This window comes from Pararge aegeria, chromosome 2 (assembly GCF_905163445.1).
Source record: "Pararge aegeria chromosome 2, ilParAegt1.1, whole genome shotgun sequence".
Lineage (NCBI taxonomy): Eukaryota > Metazoa > Arthropoda > Insecta > Lepidoptera > Nymphalidae > Pararge > Pararge aegeria.
Window position 1 is genome coordinate 9,759,700 of NC_053181.1, and position 19,758 is coordinate 9,779,457.

Consider the following 19,758-nt stretch of genomic DNA (forward strand, 5'->3'; position numbering starts at 1 on the left):
TTGTTAGCCAGATTTAGTTTTTTAGTTTAGATACGTTGCACTTTTATATAATAAAATAAGGAATAGGTAAGTCTCTGGTACTTAAAGTAATACATAAAATATGTGTGATTATAAAGTTAAAAGTGAAGTGACATTCATTTATAAATAGATATTTACAAATCAGCTATCCACAGGAGGTGGGTAAAGTGAAAACCACGTCGATTCAATCGCACTCACCTCATTTTAAATGCGGGTAGACTGTTTCTGTTATCTGTCCCCAGAGACACACTGGTAGACCGTAGGGCCGGTTATGTAGGAATAGAAGACTAGCCTTTTTCCTATTATTGATCCAAGGTTATAAAAGCTTTGTTGTAGTATTGTGATATTAGTTAAATCGAAAAAAAACCTTTTCATATGTTACTTATTAGTTATAGTGAATGTAGGGTTAGAGGTAAAAGCCAAGAAATGAGATATCGATAAAATCTATCTAGTTTTAATCTCTTAGCAGTTAGTAGGTAGGTAGGTTCAGTTCCGGGATTAAGCAGCACTTATTTAATAGAAACGACTTAATTATTAAATTTAAATAATAAAATACACTTTTATATTAATAATTTAGTTTACTTATTGATAATATAAATATAATTGTTAATATCAAATAATAAATCCTCAACAGATAATCAACGTTTTTGTGTAACAAATTATATTTCAAATACATTTTATAACATCAGCCCGTCCCTAATTTACGTTTATGGTGAGGATGCCGAGATCACTATTTTACATAAATATATATTACAAACGATTATAGAAAAAAAAAATGGTGACCGATATGGAAAATAATAAAAAATTTAAATGATTAAACTAGAAAAAAGCACTATTTTTGCTTCATAGTTTAGACAAATCAAAACAATGGTTTAATTTCACCACCCAAGGCAAAAATAAGATTTACCATAAAAATAAACGTTTAAAATCATTCCGTTTAATATCAGCATCGATCACTAAAAAAAGATCATCGTTAATTATCAAACGTTTAATATCAGTCTTTTTGGATTGTTTTAGAAACTAAATTTTCTATTCTTAGGATAGGATCTAAATTAAAAAGCAAAAATAAAGCCGAAATTATATCACTTCAATAACTAGATTCTTGTTATCATTACTACCCTTTGAGGTGCCTGAAGCAAACATTGAAAATTCTAGTGCACATCCGTTCAATTTTAAATGATAATGGGTACCGCATAATAAGCCTTGTGTTGAAGAAGCAATTTAAAATCTACTATCTACCAAATAAAATTTCGTTATAAGTATTTTCCATTACATCCCGTGAAGAAAAGGCGAAGTAAAGAAGCAAACGCGAGAAATGTACTGTGCAATAGTAAGAATTTTTATGAGGTACTTAATCAAAGTGAACCGGTGTGCTGATCAAACACACCTACGGTTATATGTCTAGGTAGAAGTAACGAATTAAAGTAAAATTTATTTGTCCAATGCATGCACCTGGGATTTGAATGAAGCCATATACTATATCTATTTTATTATTATACATCTATATATTTATTTATGAAAAAATCTAAATGAATTACTTTCACCTTTATTATTTGTTCATGGTAAAACTTGCATTTTGTTAGTATAGTTTCCCGCGTCAGCCAATGACAAGCAAAAAGGGTCACTATTAGTGTTGTTTCCTAAACGAAGTTTCTAAGAATCTCGTTGGTGAAATTCCTTCAATTATTTGTTCTGAATAAATGAATAATACTACTTTTATATTAAGATTTTTGCTGCAATATCGCCTGGTAGGTGATGGTGTGGTTTTACCCGTTAGGCTAATGGCAGATACCTGTTTCCACGCGTCATCGTAACGGAACGCTAAATTGCTATAAATATATGGATAGGTTGGTGATAACCTCCCACTAAAACGCCAGTGAAGTCGTCAGAAACTGAAATTTAAAGCAATATAATACTTATTTAGTACGTATATAGATAGAGTCCAACTCTTGTGATCATTAGCGCGTTATGGTAATTGCCCCAGGGCTCCCAACGTTGTTTCACTTCCATTCAATTTCAAATGAAAATGAGTGCCGCTATGGAATCAACTGGACCAGGACTTTGCACTATGTTATTATAAGAGCTCATAGGTCGCATTTACATTTTGAAGGAAGTACTTATTTATAAAGTTAATCTATACCAGCATTAACTATGGAATGACCGACTGTAATTTTTTCGCTATAATGAATACTTAAAGAAAATATTGAAATGAATTAAAGTGTCATGATTTTAAATATATTATTAAGTTTGTCTGGTTTAAAATATATTAAGATGTTATTGTAATTATAAAATAATTAAGTAAGTAGTTTGATTAACAATATTTGTATATTGACTTTTAAAAATAAAAGGATTTCGTCTGAGTTCGCGTCGTCTGTTCGGTATTCATTCGGGTCAGTGCCGGGGAGAGACCGAGCGGAGAACGCGATGTTCGAAGCGGCTTCCTTACTTTTAAAACACTTTGATTTGAACTTCGGAACCGAGAGGTGGTGTTGAAGAGTTGTGTATTAATTTAGCTTGTGTCTAAAGTGAACTAAAATATATATTATTTACTGGTGTTGGTAAGGTGTTTTCTTTTTAAAAGTATATACTCGTATTTAAAAAAAATATATCAACCCATTACCTTATAGGCATACCGTTAGTGTTAAGGCCGTAGTCCACCACGCTGGCGGCTGCGGATTGGTAGACATACCATTGAGAACATTATGGAGAACTCTCGGGCATGCAGGTTTTCTCACGATGTTTTTCTTCACCGTTGAAGCAAGCAGGTTTTAAGGGTTCCTTAGTCAATAAGCATGGTAATATTTTAATCGCTTTAAAAAACCGCAAAACTTAAAAAATAATTATTTAAATTGCTTCATGTGCCATTCAATTAAGGTGTAGTTCTTCAGATATTTTAAATGCATATTTTTTAAATCTGGTTTAGTTTAAAAAAAAAACTTTTTCAATTTAGTGTATCTCTAAAAGTACGAGTAACTGGTTTGTTTAGGTGCAGTCCTGAAATATTATAACCTTACTATTAATGTCCAATTGGAATTATTTAAAAATATGATATGATGATTAAACTATTTATTTAAATAAAGATTAATACTGCGATACTAATGTACCCACTTTTGTTTCCGCCGACGTTCAAGTAATAGTTATATTCCTACGCGATTTTTTTTTTAAAGTAATAATGAGTACTTTAATCATGTAGTACAAACTTTGTATTCATACAATAGTTCTCTCATCAATAGTTTTCTCAGCAGATGCTGAAGTAATGAATTTTATAGGTAATTTTTTTCTATTTTGGGTTACATTATTGCAATTTTCTTAATATAAATTATAGCCAAGAATTAGTTAAAATCGGCCTAGTACTTTCGGAGTCTATTGGGTACAAACAAGCAAACAAAACATTTTTTCCCTCTTTATAATATTATCATACATTGGTGAGAATTAATCACGTGCCATGCGAACAAACCATCAAGAGTCAACAATAATGTAAATAGTATACGTACAAAGCTAAACCTTGTGAAATCCAATTTCCCCAAGATTAAACTTGGGAGCGAAACTTTCGGCATGAGAGCGTTAAGTCATCAAGGTTAGTTATACGGGAGTGGACAGCTAGCTTAGTTAAGCTGTCATTAATCAAAGTAATCCAAAAGTAATCGTTATTTTTCTCCCATTGCTTCGTGATGACAAATAAATCAGTAGTATTTATCGATTAGGCGATGACATTAATACAGCAAGGGGCAAGGGCGTACCCAAGGGGGGCCAGGGGAGCTCAACTGCCTCCCCTTGAAATCTCACTGAAAATGTATGGCGGTCAGGATACAGACAGACAGACAGACAAAAATGAAAAAATACAGTTTTGGCTTCAGTATAGATTATAGAGGGCCTTCTTAAAAAAAAATCACATAAAAATACTTATTATTACTTATTTATTTTGAATGTAAAACTTTTATTTGTATTTCTTTTAACTCTAAAATATAATTTTTATTAATACATAACTATAACCTAAAATTAACTAAATAAAATCTAAAACGTCCTCGAAACCACCGCAGCGAGGCACAGTTCCTAAGATGCTGGCAGAATTGCCCCTTTGGATGGCCAAACTAATTCGTTGGCCAAGGTAACTGCCCGCTCTAGGATCACCGGTAGACTCGATAACCCTTTTCTATAATTCTTTGAAAAGGGCTCTTGCCTCCGGACCCCACGGTCCCAAAATTATTATTAATTATTTAATTATTTATTTTGAGCAATCTAAATATCGCTTGATTTAGCGGTGAAGGAAAACATAGTGAGGAACCATGCATGCCTGAGAGGACTCCATAATGTTCTCAAAGGCATGTGAAGTCTATCACTCCGTAGTTGACCACGAGGTAGACTACGGCCTAAACCCTTATCATTATGACCCGTAGTGAGCTGGTAATGAGTCGATGATGATGATGATGATGATGATGAATATTTATTTAACCTTGCGTCGGAGCAGCGTGATTGTTCCAAATCCTCTTACTTGTGAGACAGCAGGCCGGTGCTATACATTGTGGCATTAACAGGCTGATAATGTTATTGACGGCCGATTGGCGCAGTGGGCAGCGACGCTGCTTTCTCAGTCCAAGGCCATGGGTTCTATTTCCACAACTGGACAATATTTGTGTGATGAACATGAATTTTTTTCCGTGTTTGGGTGTTTATCTATAAATTATAAGTATTTATGTATAATATTCATAAAAAATATTCATCAGTCATCTTAGTATTCATAACACAAGCTACGCTTACTTTGGGACTAGACGGCGATGTGTGTATTGTTGTAGTATATTTATTTATATTTATACTAGTTGACCCCAGCGCCATCTGTCGGGCTGATTTGTGAATCTAAACCATCCAGGGTGCCACCCAAACGCATACCAATAAATTAATTCCAATCGGTCCAGCCGTCTAGAAGGAATTCAGTGACATACGCACACAAGAAATATATATATATAAAGATAGTAATTATTGAAAGACCTGGCAGATGGCCCACTTGGTAAGTCGAAAACCGTCATCAATAAACAGAGTTACACGGTTCGCAGGGCATGCAAGGAACGCGTCCTGAAACGTGCGATTGTGTGTACATAAACCTGAGGCGTAGGCGTTAAACCATTCCCTTCAGACCGATACATAGCATTGCAACAATGCTGCTTGGCGGCAGAAATAAGAATAGTTGGAAAATCCAAAAGTGCACGCCTCATAATCTCATTCATTACAATAAAATTGAAATTATTTGTAATTAATAATTAAACTACATCTAATTGTAATAGTGAAAAGTAATGGCTTATATTCCTCAAAATACTGAAGCCTATAAAAAAAAACCAACTCGATAAGTGAAGTATTTCGCTCGTCATCGTGGCCACAAGATACAGAATCCGCACATACAAACACACGGACGCCCAAGACAGGACTTTTTTAAACAATTTTTTAATTAGTTTAAATAATAAAAAGAGACTTAAAAATATCATGAGTGTTAAAAATAGTGTTTTTTCTCAACATTTGTCTATTTATATTCACTTATATAAAAGCAATAAAGAATAAAAAGTCACATTTTAAGTTGGAGAATCACTCGGTGTGCGTAAACTGACAGTGATACCCACCTCAACGCTTCGCTTATGAAGCGTGCAATAGCGGTGGGTCTTTCTTCTGTAAGAAAAAGCTGTACTGTTAAAATTATGAAGATGGTGAATGTGTAAAGCAATATAATACTTATGCAAATAAATTTATGAATAAAAACAATTTATTATCACGAGTGTTATGACCATGTATTATGATTGCCCTCCACATCGAAAACAGTGCACTCAAACTAATTGCATTTACTATTGATTCCCGCCCATGGTCGGCTGCAATGAAACCCGGATTGAGTGCCTACACCACCGAATTATTATTATCAGATTAATAAGGGTTTTAGGTTCGAGCGTCATGATAAAATCAAATATTTTACTAGTATAACTACGCAAAATAATTTTTATAAACTTGAATATTGATTGAATTATTTGTACTTGCCTCTTTATTTTATAGGTTTAAATATCATTCATCTTGTACAATACGGTATTTAAAAATATATATATATATATATATTACTTCAATTATATGTCATGTTTCTGTGTAGCATTATTTGCGGTATGGTTTATTATGTAATTCATACGAATGATTGTAATAATTGAAATGCATTGAAATTTCCTGTTGGTTTCCCAATCCTAAAGTCTCCAGGCAGAGATCGCTACAAAGCGAAAAGGTCGCCTCGTTTATCCTACTACTCAATGCATGTTCTTTTCTGGCTTTCTTTCTTACGGTGTACAAATATTATATTACTTATTAATAAAAATATTACTATATTATATTACTTATTAATAAAATTATGTTTCGTGCCCACTGACCTGAATGACAGATAAAAAGTTCATTGATCACAACCCAAATGATTTTTATTTCTTAACCTCCACGCGCTTTCAACAGATGTGGTGGTTTTATTTAAAAAATAATAAATTGATTTAAAGACAAAAAATAAAAGTAAATTACATTGGTTCGTAAGCTTTTCCCGAGAAAAATAAATTATTAAATTATCATTAATTAATATGTAGCTGAAATTTATTTTGGTATATATAATAATATAATAAGCATTCATTATTATATTAAAATAAGAGTTATTTGTCTAGTCTATAGTTTACATTCCATTACTTAGGTAGGTGCTTAAACTAATGCCACAGTATAAAATAAAACTCTTGTATTGTAATTTTTTGCTTTTATTATCACTTTTTTTGTTCAATACGCCTATCTGTTCTTCGATGGCAATGACAGGTATTCACACCCAGGTTTCTATGCTCGAGTAATCTTTATTCCTTTATTCGTAATAAGCCACAATTTTACTAAAGAGCAGAGGTATAATAGGTTTTCTAGCGCCATAATTCTCAACTGAACTCATTTATCACGATACCTGTCCTTTTAAGTTGGAACTACACCTTTCCTTATGAATCGCACCATTTCAAGTAAGTACCTATTTACTCCGCCTTCTTCTTTGGATATAACGGCTCCCCAACTAGCGATAAAAAGTATGAGCTTGGCGGATGAAGGTGCGACATTCGTGAGAACGTTTTCGTATTAATTCTGCATTTACCTAAAAAGAGGGAACGGTAATATTATAAAACTGATGTCGCTGAATTTTTCATTATGCATTTTTTTTTCATTTTTCATTTCCCAGTAAAGTTTCAGTGCGCTTATGCCTCCTCTCTCATAGTAGAAGAGTTTCAATATGCTAGTTGGCGGGCTTTGGTGATTTTATTGTCACGCCAGGGGCCCGTAACTTCCACCATTTTTTTTGTTCCTTCCTGAGACTCAGTTGTCCCAAGACTTCGGGATCTATAATCGAACGTGCTAACTACTAGACCGATGAGGCATTGACTATGAGGTAGAGTATTTAATGATTGTAAAATGTTTATTAAGCAATAAATATAAAATGACATGAAATACCTTGACGGACAGTGACATCGTATCATGATTATGATTTGCGTTTATATGTACGATAATGAATAATAAATTATTCGCTATGATATTTTCATTCGCCATATAAAGCTGTTAAAATTTAATGTGAATACATTCAATTTTATTTATAAATTTTATTTTTACTTAATGTTATAAAAATAAATAAAAGCAGACTCTTCAAGTAGTAGGATAAAAAAGGCAGCCGTTTTGCGTTTATATGTACGATAATGAATAATAAATTATTCGCTATGATATTTTCATTCGCCATATAAAGCTGTTAAAATTTAATGTGAATACATTCAATTTTATTTATAAATTATATTTTTACTTAATGTTATAAAAATAAATAAAAGCAGACTCTTCAAGTAGTAGGATAAAAAAAGGCAGCCAGCCATAGGAAAAAAATAGATTAAAAAGAAAAGAAAACAAAAATGTGGGGAGGCGAGTACCCTATTGAACATACGAGTACATAGGTAAGAATAACTACAAACTAATACATAAACAGGACTACATTCATGAAACAATACTAGTAATAAACATTAAAAAATAAATACTAATATATATATACTTAAGCATACCATAAATTACCATATTAAATATGAGTAATGAATTCAATCAGGTAAAGCGTCAATTATTATTTAACGGTAACTATTTTAAAATTCATGTGCAATGAGCTAACTCCAATGCCAATTTAATTTTGATTTTGAGCAGCAACAAGTCTAGTGGACTGACGGACAGCCATTTGAGTTACCAACTTTCATAATAAAGATTACTTTTCGACTGCAGAACCCTAAAAGGATTACTTGCTCACTTAATGAACATTTAAACTACAATAAGTTACGCACATCATGTCATGTGAAAGCACTATTCTGACATGAGTCTATTTAGTGTTGGCTGCACATGTTACAGTAAATTGACACGTTATTATGATGAGCTGCTGAACTAGGACCAATGTTTTAATGTAACATAGATAGTACGGCTTTTCTTACTTGTTGCCAAAGCTAAACGTTATTCTGCTGGACACTGTCCAAGGCAATATTATTACCATGACAAAATTACACCTCTGTTACTCCATAATATGAATAACATCCTCTGAATATACATTTTCATAATAATAATAATCTTAATACGTTTAACCGTTTTTTGAACCGATTTAAATAATTTATTTTGAATATTTGCTATGCGATTACTTCGCCAGTTATGAACCGATGATCCTTTTTATGTTTGGTATATTATAACTCAGAAGTCGTTCCATTCCTGGAGAAATCGAGGGACTGTTCAAATACTATTTAGAGACTTAACACTTTTGAGTATTTTTTAAAGTAACTTGAACATTACCTTTGAAAAGCACCATTTGGTCAATTAAAATTGATGATGAAGACCATGGATGGCCACCGAAGCTACACAATAATAAGTATTGCATGGGTTTTGATTCCATTATGGTATCTGGTTCGTAAGCAATGTAGGCTCGTTGAGGGGGCAATGCCGGGAGAACTCCTCAGCCATTATCGCCCCAGGATCGGGAGAAGAAATATTTTGTAAAAGATTATGAGCAGTTGACAGTGGACTGTTAACACTTAGATAATTGGAAAAATAGCCGCTAAAAATGTCCAAAACAAAATTGTTTACCAAAAAAACGACTTTTTAGTTTTATAATCACAACTCGTACAACAATGAAAACTTCTCATAACCATATAATAAGTATTTATTTTCCCGAACTTTACAATTTACATTTTTTAATACACACAACTAAGAAGCAAGACAATACATGAAACTTTTTAACCAATAGACGAAACCTTACTAACTCAATTGTATTCGAATTTCGACCACCGGCAATACAAGTATCTATTATTTCATTATCTTCCAGACAGAAAATATAATTACCCTTGTCTCAAGTGACTTTGAAAAGCGAAGAAAATAAAACATTTACTTCTAGTACGGATAATAGGAAATTGTTATAAGCTAACCCTTTGAATTGAGTTCTTATTTGAGTTACCAACTTCAGAAGTTAAAGTTGTCACTTGTCTATCATACAATATATCAAACAATAACTAAAACTACTTGTGAATTCCATTTTCCGCAAATTCTGCCATAAATTATAAAAGGGATATTGAGTCTCATCAAGAAATTCTCAGTACTGAAATTCTGAGAGTCAGAAAACTGTTTAACAGGCGCTGTTTTACTTTTGTTGTTGAAAGGATGTTAAGCCATTGATTTCAATTATTATCACGAAAATTTATACATATAATGAAACTGTTACAGTTAAAATTCTTTACATTGAAAATATATTTTTTTTCTTTTATGGTACTGTATCTTCAATACGTAAGCCAAATCTGTAATTTTTATTATTTTTGTCTGTCTGCCTTTATCTTAGCCATTCAACACGCCGAAACTACTGGTCGAATTCAATCTCCACTCCACTCATGCAAAATTTTATTCAAATGACTTGGCATGAGTGGAGTTTATACTACGAGGTAGGACGTAGGATTTTCTTCTTTTATTTCTTTTTATCCCCCAATTCAGCTCAGTTCTTTTGGGAGAGGGGATGAAAGATTATCACCATAACGATTAAATGCATAATGATTTAAATAATTATTTTTGTATTGGATAGGTTATGAATTTTTGAACTAATTGGTAATATTTATTTAACTGGTTTAATTGGTAGTAGTAATCTGCTTCTGATCATCATCATGGTTCATAATCATCCTCATCAGATATACCAACAGAAGTTTAAACGAACACAGCTCGGAGAACGGAGGACTTTGATGTCCCAAGGTACTGGAATAGCGACTTTTCACCGGTAAACGCAGCGTTGGTTCACACCCTACGAGGTGGACGGATAAATGCAGGGAGCCGCTGGACTCGTGCGGCACAAGACCTTAGTATTTAGAACTCCCTACAAAAAACCTATGTCCAGTAGTGGAAAAATTAGACTAAGGATAGCGACATTCAACAAGTTTCGAACTATCTGTTCCGTTGTTACCTTTAAAAATTAACCAGCTCATGCTTTTTGGCATACAAACAGATTGATTGCTTTCCAGTGTCATAGCATAGAAAATATTGCGAATGCGTAATTGGATACGCGGCGCGTCGCTCGCACTCGACGGCTAGCCAACGCCTGACGATGACGGCCCGTGACAAATAGTATGACGGATGATGAAATTACACCTATTGACTTAAGTGTAATTTCATTTGTATATACGACAATATGCATTTTTTTGAAACAAACATTATTTATACTGTTTCTCTGTATCTATCAACCTTAGTAGAAGTAAGGATACATATAGTACACACAATTTTTTCTACTTTTTTGTATTGGAAACAATCTCGTTTTAATACTTTTTACTGTAAAATATGTTTTCAAAATATAAATGTGATAAATTAAATAAAAACACATATTAAAAGAGATTTTCTTTATGTGTGTTTTTATTATTTTCTTAAAAATTGTAATTTTTTTTCAGTAATTAGTAACGAAAAGATTGCTTCTATTATTAGACAGGTAGGAAAAACCTGACTTTACATAAAAAATAATTGCCCTGCCAGCCTCGCTAAAACTGAAGTGTCTGGATTTGAAGTTTTTATTTTTAAATAATAAAGATGACCTATTTACATTCCTTATCACCCTAAAGGTCTATCAAACTAATTTCATACTATAGTATATATATTATATATATTAGTAAAACGAACTTTTTTAAAGAAAGTTCTTAGTTACAGATGAATTCTAAAATTGAACTCCTATTATTATATCCGTTATTCATCTAATGTTTATTTTTTCCGCTAACTCAGAAAGAGTGTTTAAACAGTAAAAACGTTGTCTCGTTCGTTTTCCTGTTCCATAATATTACCTACTTAACCCATTTATCACCAAACCCTACTTCTTAACCGTGAACAACGTCGGTCCTTATGAATCGTGCTATTTCGAGTAAGCACCTATTTACTGTGCCTTGGACATAACAGCTCCCCAACTAGCGATAAAAGGTACGAGCTGAAGTAAGAAAATTAGACTTTCCTTTTCTTTTCAATGGAAACTTGTGTATTTAGAAATAATTTTTAGTTATATGTGTGGCATAATGCATGTTTATAAGATATACTAGCTGTTGCGCGCGACTTTGTCTGCGATGAAATTTTGATGTACCCTCAAATTAAAAGAAAACCCCGGGATCGCCTACGCCTACCCCTAGCAGAACCTCAAAATCGATTCCATAATTTATACATTATCAGGTCACAATCAGTCAGAAAGCTGTTTAGTATCTTTAATATCTGTTTTATCTTTAGCGAGGTTTTAATAAACACTTTTAAAAACTCAGCATATTAAAAAAGGATATTAGAAGTAGTGGCACCTCAGGGACATTTAAGCGGATACCCGCGACTTTGTCTGAGTTCAATTCCTAATTTCTCGCGAGCTTGAGAGGATTCCCGGTGATTCTTGTTTCTTCTCAAGAAAGAAAGCTACCGGAAATTTCAAATTTCAAACATCATATAAAATATCTTTTGAGCCTATTTTGTAAATGTAGCTTTGTAGCAGTTAAATAACCCGTTGCTGATCCATCATCCATCCATTTTATTTTACATAATGCATTATGCATTACATTTTATGTTTAATACATGAAAAACTCCTACATATCCCTCTTGATTCGCATGAACTGAGCCCGTCGGCACTCAGCTTATACGTCAAAAATGGTGCACTCCAGCTAATTGCGTTTACTATTGATACGGACCTATAGCCGGCTGCAGTGAAAGCCAGATCCGACGAATGCCTGCATTAGTAAATTATTAGCGTAATAAGAGTTTTAGGCTCGAGCGCTGAATTTAGTTGGAATCATGATAAACACTGGCCGGCTGCGATAGCCGAGGAGTTGAGGGATCACCTACGCCGGCTCTGATAAAAATATACTTACTTTTCATATATGAGGTTCACATAACATAGGTAATATATTATTCAATCTATGAAGTTCTTTGTAATCATTAAATACCATACCTACAACGTGACGTTATATGCGAATATACAACAGTGAATTTACAGTAACTTAATAAATGCAAGCCGGTACTGTTTACTTGCCTAATGCTAAAATTAAGAAACTTTCTTATTCTAAGAAACGTTCATAGATCCCTCGTTACACTCGTTAAGAAATAGTCGTGAATTGTATTTTCATTAGCATATTTGGGTTTGTAACGGGTCCCAAATAAAAGTGGTCGAGGTAACGTTGTTTGCTGGGACAACGCAGAGATGAAAGATAGGGCACGTTTACCCGCGTGCCCTCGCTTGTTTATATAAACTAGCCTCAACACTCATAACTCCAAACACTTTGAGAGCTTCGCCAGACTAGGATAAATTACTTAGTTCGACCCCATGATGATTTCGACCCCATCCTTAAAAATTCACTCGACAACAGCGTAACATATCTTCGACTTTTAACAACTAATAAACAAAAAATTATAGCTTAAGATTAGAATTGAAAACAAGATAAGATAACGTACCTAATTAGTAACTGAAGTCGCCAATTATTAATTAGAAGGCACTTCTGAATCGCAGCGTGGATGTACCCCTGTGGAGGTGAAAGGATGACATCAAACGAGTCGAAGGAAGCCACTGGACCCAAGCGGCATAAAACCATGATAATTGGAACTGCCTATAAAAGGCGTTAAAACGTTTTTTAGTAGACATGATGATTAGTTCTTCAGATACTGTCCGATGTAGGTTGTGGGATTATTACCTATCCCATATTAGTTGCCGAAAAATCAGGCACTAACAAATCTTTGCCCAACCTGGAAATCCAAGACGAGCAAGGTTTTGTTAAGTATCAAGAAAAAATAAATTCAATAGTCCCCCCTATAAAACTAGGATGAGAGTAATATTACCTACTCTATGTTTATTTCGGTTGCGTCAAAATAATAGATGAGGCACGTTAGGTCATGCGGCTCCAAATGTTTTCACTAGACTTTAAACTAACGGATAACTCGTATTTTTATTTCGTTACGTTATCAAACCTTCCTAATATTATAAATGTATGTTTTTTGGCTTGTTCTGTCTTTCTTTCACACAGCAAATTTCACACTTATATCATAAGTAGATAAGCATTAGACAGTATACGAGATCAGTTAACACGCTGCCGAAAATTAAGCAGATTTAGTTTTACATAAATACGCATGCTGGATTAGGAAAACTCCGACTCCATTTAGATTAGGTTGAATTATCCAAAAATTAATCTGAATGCCTTGACTCTATGCAATCTTGCCCATATGTTTTTAAGAAAATCGTATCCATTAGCTCAAGAAGGAAGACATAATAAAGCTGTATAAAAGATCGAATAAGGACGACCCGAAACATGGTCGCTCACTACGGGTCTCATAAAAAACGTCTGATTCAATCAGCGAGTGATATAGAAAGCATACTTGGAGTATCCCAACGTGTTCAAGTCAGAAATGAGGAGATCCTCTGAAAAACCAGAGTTACCTAAAGTTACGATTTACAAAGCTGAAGTAACAATAGGTGGAGCATACAGCTCGGAGAGGTGGTGGAATGGCGACCCCACACAGTTGGGCAGACGACATCAAGCAATTTGCAGGAAGCTGCTGCATGCAGGCAGCACAGGACCGTAGGATTTAGAAATCCCCAGACAAGGCCATCTGTGAACGTAAATCATCCATGATAATGTTTTAAACAAAACTCGCTTTTAACCACGTCATCTAGATAATACTTGTTCAATGTTAATACGCGTTACACGCAGTTTACATGAAATGACCGTAACATATTTTATAACCGATAAAACATCATCACAGACCATTAATTCCACCAGTTAAGATAGTAATCGAGCGCAAAACGACACAAACGGTATTATTTGCTATTATATCACTTCAGCGGATTGGGTTCAAGCTCAAACGACGGTTTCCTAGTAAAATGAGCAGAAGAGAGGCCGTGTTTGCAGTGACGCCCGCCGAGATGGTAGATAGGGCACGCTGGCTTACCTGCTCCACATAACTAGCATCATAACTAACATTGCTAGAAATACATACCTACTAAAAGTAATCTTATATTAATATTGGTGATAGATGATAAAACGAAGGAAAAATCTCGCTTGCATAAACCTACGCATTAAGTTTATTTAATGGCATGTTAGCGATCTAACCCGGCTAATAAGTGGTAGTTTTTTAACTACTGCCCACAAATTCTTACTGCCCCTTTAACCTGGGAAGGTTATTGGAACTTCCGGTGAAGCACAATGCGCACATTTGCGATCAGTATGTTTGTGAGTTTCTCTATTCACCTTTGAGCTACATAGTATGACACCTTCCTAATACGGATGTATGGTGTTTTTAATTTAATTTTAATCGAAAATACAAGTGTTCTTAGTTCCACTAAGAGGGCGCCAAATGTTTGTTACAAATAAACTGTCAGTCAGCGTACAATTTGTTCTTCTCGTGTCTACATCAAAACAATGCACGTTTTCTTATATATTTACATAACAACAAACACACAGCGTAAGTCTCTGCTTAAAAGTAATCAGCTTAGGTTTTATACCAAACCAAGCAATTGTTTTTATTTGGACTATTACATACATAAATAACATAAAAACGAACACGAATTCAACAGAACCTTTCCTCGCATAAATCAACAGTGTAATATCATTAAGCGGCTGCGCCTAAAGTACGCTTAAAACTTGCCGGTTTTAATTCGCTCGTGAGAGATTTTAATTTAGCGCGAAACTGTTTCCTCGAACTCATTATTATGCATTCATATATTAACAGAAATCTGACATTAAGCTGCAGGCTGTTATTGTGCAATGCAGTTTATTTAACCCTCAACGAAAAATAAGAGATGCTATAATTTTACCGTCAGCTGTGTTACTTAAACACCTAACTGTCGATATTTGAATTGCTTAATAAAGTAAAAACTCAATATATATAGCTACTTGTGTTTTCTTTTTTTACTAGGAAGTTTTTCTATTAGAAGACATAACGTTGTTTGTCCCACTCAGACTATAGCTCTCTGTCCTGCCCGCTGAGTGACCCTGAGTTTTCTCATGAGGCTCAAGTTAGAAGCAATATTTCGGAGCCGTAAGTCATTTACACCACACGCCCTGCTCAAAGACTTTAATCTGCGGGTCTGGTCTGGTTCCACGAGAAACGACATCAACGTCATCATGTCCACCAAACAGCCTATTTTCCATCATATCTCTGTGATCAACAGGATTACCGTATGGTAAGAGGCAGATTGAGTATAAACGTTCAGCTTGAAAGAGCCAGACTGGTGGAGTCAACACTTCGACCTACTGATACTACATATTCTATATTTGCAACTTCGAGAGCTTTCTGACCTGGAAGTGGAACCAGAAAACTAGTTCGATTGCCTAGCAGATTGACAGTGGACCATTTGACACGGGGTGTGGAACATAGCGTTGGAATGGACTTACCACCGGTATACGTAGAGGATCCCAATGACGTGGACTGATGACATCAAACACCTGTAGTGGACGTCCATTGGTTGACATAATAATGATAATGAACTAGAATGAGTCCCTTAGGTTTTGGTTTCTTCTAAAATTTTGAGTGCAGAGTTTTCAACGATTAGTATGAGTAAATCTCCGATCTATGACCGCCTATTTAAAGGCTCTTTTATCACTGGACAAGTTCCTACCATTTTGTGATATTGTTTGATTGACGAGGCACAATCGTATCACACTATCCTGCTTTAAAAATATTCAGTGCAAAAGTATTCTACTACATCATACAATTTCAGGTTTAAAATTAGTTTATAAAAACCTGTGGTTCCGGCGCGGAGACCCGTTTCCAGAACAAGAAAGCATTACTTTACTTTATGCAGTGACATTTTTCTTTATGAACTTTGTCGCCCTATTTTATTAATTTCTTTTTCCGGCGAAATAAAAGCGGGAAGTCAAAGAATGTTTACACTTTTGGGGTGACTTTAAGGACAAATATTCTGGCCGGATCCCAACTCATAATAAAACTAAACGGCTTTCATAGCCGATAATCGCTTGTTTTTACAATACGAAGTTGCATATGTTGAATTTGTTCCGGAATTTTTCAATTTCGTTTTATTACTTATAAACACCTTTTTTCGTAATATTCATAAGCTTAAAATATAGAGCTTGATGGAAAAACACTTTCGATGTGTACGTGTATAAAGCCTTTACCACATTATCATCATTACCAACCCATTACCGGTCCGCTATGAAGCCTCCTCTCAGAAGGAGAAGGGCTAAGGCCGTAGTCAGACACGCTGGCCAACTGCGAATTGGCTTTACATGCCTTTGATAACATTATGGAGAACTCTCACGCCGTGAGGTATGCAGGTAGCAAGTGATATTTTGACAGACGCAGCATAAAACCAAGGCTTGGAATTGGCGTGGAATTCCCTACGAATGACCTACGTCCAGAAGTGGACGTCCTGTGGCTTTGATGTTAAAAATTATGAAGACGATTTGCTTTAAATTCATATCATCTTTATGGGAATAGGACTATAATATATAGGCCTGGTGGTGAGACATTTATTAGGCTGATTAAATTGATAAAAAATACTTACTTACTGTGGCAAAAACTAAAAAAAAAAGTAACAAATATGTTCCTTTTTAGGGTTCCGTTACGTAAATAGTAACTGCCTCGTTAGTCGATAGTGGTTATCATATTCTACTAAGGTTAACGAGGTCCTGGGTTGGATTCTCGAGTTTTCTGTCAAGATTAGTACCAACCCGGAATTTGACAGTCGGCGGTGATATACCAACGTGCCTCGGAGAGCACATTAAGCTGTTGCTGCCGCGCCTGAGCTCTTCCCGGTCCTGTTGGATCTGAAGACTAAGAGAGGACTTGCGCACTCACTTTTTCACTATAACATCAATAACTGGAGAATTGACCACCGTGGCTGAAATCGGTTAGGGAAAAACTATATTTGTAGTAAAGCCCGTGAACAGCAACTAATGATACTGACTTTAAATTTAGGATCGTTATATATGGGATAGGTATGGGTCTGATATCACTGACATCTCCTAATAGGTTAGCCCGCAACCACCCTAAACTGCATTATACCTTACCATGACCACGTGGTTAGATTACATTCAACGGGTCACTTGCAAAGGAAGCAAAAAAATAATAATAATAAAAATAGCAAGAAATAAATATTGTCTACAACATTTTTAAGTATTTGCCAAGTAAAAGGTAAAATTATAGATATACGTTGTGCACGGTTTCCTTTTATAAAATAGGTACCTAACAAAGAAAGTACCTAGTGATTTTCTACATTTTACTTAGCACTGACTTAAATATGTTGTAGAAAATATCTTTTTTTGCTTTTTAGTTGTTTAGTTAACAAAGTCGATTTCATTTTGTCAACAAAAATGTTGTCACGCTTTTAAGTAGTTTGCAATAATCCAAGTTACAATAGCCAAATGTTAACTGCTCGTTACCCTTTACAAGAAGTTGCATTTCCGGAGGCCCGGGTGTTAATGGTTGTGGAGTTCTACGAGCACTTCACGATCAGCAATTTTATTGTGACGATCATAAATTGCTTCATAGCAGACATATTAAATAATCGAAGCGCAACCCGTGTTATACGAATTATTGTATAGTTCCGGTGGCCAGCCATAGTCTTCATCAGTTCCACCTGACCATATGGTGCTTTTTAAAGAAAATGCGTAACTTCTAAAAATACTCAAATTTATATAGTTGTGCATATAATATTTAGAGTGTAAATTGTAAAACTAAACAAAAAACCTAAAATAAATGAAGTTGGTAGTATCTATTTGTAAAAGCAAATACTTTAACAAAACAATTTCTCTTAGTAGCATAATTTAGACTCCGCTAACACATTATTTACAAACAATAACCGGTTCAAATTATTACCAGCGGTAGAACAATAACTATTTAACCATTTATACCTTTCCTTACAACCTACGAAACCATTGGTGCGCAAGTCTAACTCGCTCTTGGCCGGTTTTTACTTTGTAAGCCTACTTTTCCCAGAAGAGAAAATAATTTTATGTCGCGAATATCAAAAGCAATTTCTTAAAGTAACGAAGGCACTTTCGCGGCATGAAACAATAGCTTAATATAAAATACTCACTGTACTTTATAAAAATTCCCGAAAAATTTGATGATGATGGAATTTTTCTTAATTTAATTAAAAGTGGCATCAAATATAGTTCTATTATTGTACTATTGTTGCCCACTACAGGGCAAGGTTCTTCTCCTCCTACAATGAGAAGGATTTAGGCCGTCGTCCAACACGCTGGCCCAGTGCGGATTGGTGGATTCCACACACCTTTGAGATATTATGGAGAACTCTCAGGCTTGCAAGTTTCCTCACGATGTTTTCCTTCACCGTTTAAGCGAATGTTATTTTAATTGCCTAAAAATCATCCCCTTTCAGGGAGGGACCAAGCTCGATCCCCAGATCTAACTGTAATCGGTACTTTTTAATATCACTTGCTTTGAGGTGAAGGAAAACTCGTGAGGAAACCTGCATGACTGAGACATTTTCATAATGTTCTCAAACGCATGAAATTTCTACCAATGAGCACTTAGCCAGTACGCTGAACTAACCCTTAGAAAAAATCTAAACAGGTTCCATGTTTTAAGTCCTCGTGACGTATGGTTTACTTAACTATTGCACTTATTGCAAGGGATGTGTTATAAAGGTACAATATTTGTCCTCGATAGTCCTTGGAACATCTTAAATTTAAATGAGACCAACAAGTTCCCCATAAATAAAATTAACTGTAAAAAATGTGTAAAAGAGTGGCTACTGACAAAATCATATGCTGAAACTGAAAAACTTCTGGAAGTCTTAGGATCGAATTAATATGCAAAACTCTAACTCACATATACACACACACACACACACACACATACATACATACATACATACAAACACACACATACACCTGCAAAACAAATTTATATATGTTTTAATAATTTAATATAATAATTATCTTGTATAAGCAAACATATGCGCGAGTACAATTACCTACGCGATGCAAACTCACACACGCACAATCATACACTCAATCATCGAGACAACAATTTAAGGAGAGCACTGTCGCCTGTAATACAGGTTTTTACCTAAATCAGGGACAGTAGATTTTAAATTGCACCATTACATACATTTATTACATACACACCAATATAATTTGTGAGGTACGCATTTGTTTGTATAAATATTATAATAATTACTTTACATTATAAAAACTCTATGTACCTACATTCTTGTGAATAAACTATTTTATTAAAAAAAAAAAAAAA